The sequence below is a fragment of the Penaeus monodon genome, chromosome 1, assembly GCF_015228065.2.
Source record: "Penaeus monodon isolate SGIC_2016 chromosome 1, NSTDA_Pmon_1, whole genome shotgun sequence".
Classification (NCBI taxonomy): domain Eukaryota; kingdom Metazoa; phylum Arthropoda; class Malacostraca; order Decapoda; family Penaeidae; genus Penaeus; species Penaeus monodon.
Window position 1 is genome coordinate 20358551 of NC_051386.1, and position 2378 is coordinate 20360928.

Consider the following 2378-nt stretch of genomic DNA (forward strand, 5'->3'; position numbering starts at 1 on the left):
TATATATATAATACATACATATATATATACACACACACAGGATATTAGACAATATGTCAATATTTTAATATCTATACACTTTACATAATGAAGTTCAATACCATTATGAATCACTCAACATATCCTCATATTTACTTTTAACAGACGATCTAGATGCCCTGCCCATTTTTCAGTCTTTGCAGATGCTAATTTGTCTTCCAGCTCATTAGTTTCCAAAGTAGTTCATTTTGTCACACCACATTTTTAACAAATCAGCACCTTTTGTCTCCATATATTGTCCTTACAGCATGAAGAATGAGGAGGGCAATGAAGACCTTTCCAACCTGCCTGATTGCAAGGTATGAGGAAACTCAAATCAATGGCACGTTCACTTAAGAACTAATTTGTGTCACATAACATTCAAAAGGCACATCATCTTCTAGAGCTGTACAGCACATCAGGCAACCATCTTTTCCCAAAAGAGAAATGCCGTTAGTTTCTGTTCTTTCAACTTTGTAGCTTCAACACATTCGGGACAGTATTGCTTTTGAACCATCATTTCCAAGTCCAATATTCATTCTTGTGCACTATGAAATGCAACATTTGTTCAGAAAAGTTGTGTGCATTACATATACTGTCAACCTTGGTTCCATTTAAAGACAACTGAACTGATCACCACATAAATGTATACATATATGAACAACTAAATAAACTTAAAAAGTAGAAAAGGTTTTCAAATACATTTTCTCATACAAACACCTTTGCTGGATTTTCACTTGTATAGTAAATTTGATTTTTAAAAATTTTGATCATATGCTTATAATCAACATTACTGTACAATGTATCTGAAGATTCTTGGGATACTATATATCAAATGAATAATAAAATTGCAGTGACATGTGATCTCATAATATGATTCCCAATAAATTTATATGGCATTTTTGGATTATGTACAATAAAAATCATGCCATTAGCTAAAATCTAGAATGGTTCACAGATTGTAAAGGAAGACAACATTGAACCACAATTTCCCCAAAACCTACATGAACGTAAGCATGGCTATGAAAATGACATTGGCCATTTGGATATTTGTTAAACATAGAAAAAATATACTTCACTATCACACAGGTGCATAAAACAAATACCAACAAGAGGTGGCAATTTCTCATCTGTTTGGCAGACATGGATACAATGAAGTTCATCATAATTTCCTGAAGATCAGAAGCATATAAAAAAAAGATTTATAAAAAACTGTTGATACTCTTGCAGTAAGTATAAGATTCTAGCAATACTGTCCTTTCATGTCCACCTATCTATCTCTCACTTCCAAAGGGGGGTTTGAGTGACAAGTTCCATGGTGCTCTATAGCAAGACTATATAAAGGCTAATAATACACTACTTGATGGATATACTACATCACATTCACTCTACTGCATTCACACAACACTCCAGGCACTTGTTTCTTCAATCATGTGGAGCCAGAACAACACATCTTCACAAACCCACTATTTTTTAATAACTCTCACTACCATGCTTCCTTTGGTCTCTCAAAAGCTACTAAAAAATTACTATACATAAATCTGCAATTCTAAATATTCAAATCTTAAAAAATTACATTTTTCTTCTTCTTTCTCAAAAGCAACCAAGGTCCATAGTCTTCCTCTCTTGATATGGGCCAGAGTTACCTGCTGGTTCCTTCAGTTTCTTAATCTTTTGAACCTTTACACAATCTTAGCAGTACCATCAGGAACATGTAGCTTATACAAGGTCTTCTTTACTCTCAAAGCAGTGAGACGAGCAGCAGGATTGGCATGACAGCATTCCTGAATTACTTTCCCCATTGTTTTCAGAATCTGAAGAGAGTAATGGAAATTAAGAGTTAGTATATGACCTGATTTTAAAAAGTATGAGCCATAAAAAAGAAAATAAAGATCTTGGTTGTATTTATAACTGCTGTACATGAAGATCACTTTAATGCACAACTATCATGGCAATTGTTTGTCTAATAAGCAAAGGCAACTTAAGAACTAAAATCAGAATGAACAGAGGTAAGTTCTTAAATCATCAGATCTGTAAGATATCAATTACCTTTCTTGCTCTGTGGAGATACTCAGTTTTAGTTGGCACTTTTCTAAATTTAAAACCTTTGGTACCACCTACAGTTCAAAAAGTAATGCAATCACCTAGTAATACAAAAACCTTCTTTGATCTCTTTGGACATAATTACTGCTGCTACTAGTCTGTCTACATAAACTCAATGAGTCCAAAAATCTAAGGTCTTCCCTTGCCTATTTTCATTGTAGTGACAAAAAAATTGATATCTAAAGAATGTGGCTGTGTTAATAACTGAAAATACATTAGTTCAAAAGATAACCATTACTATCTATTTGTCCACCTCT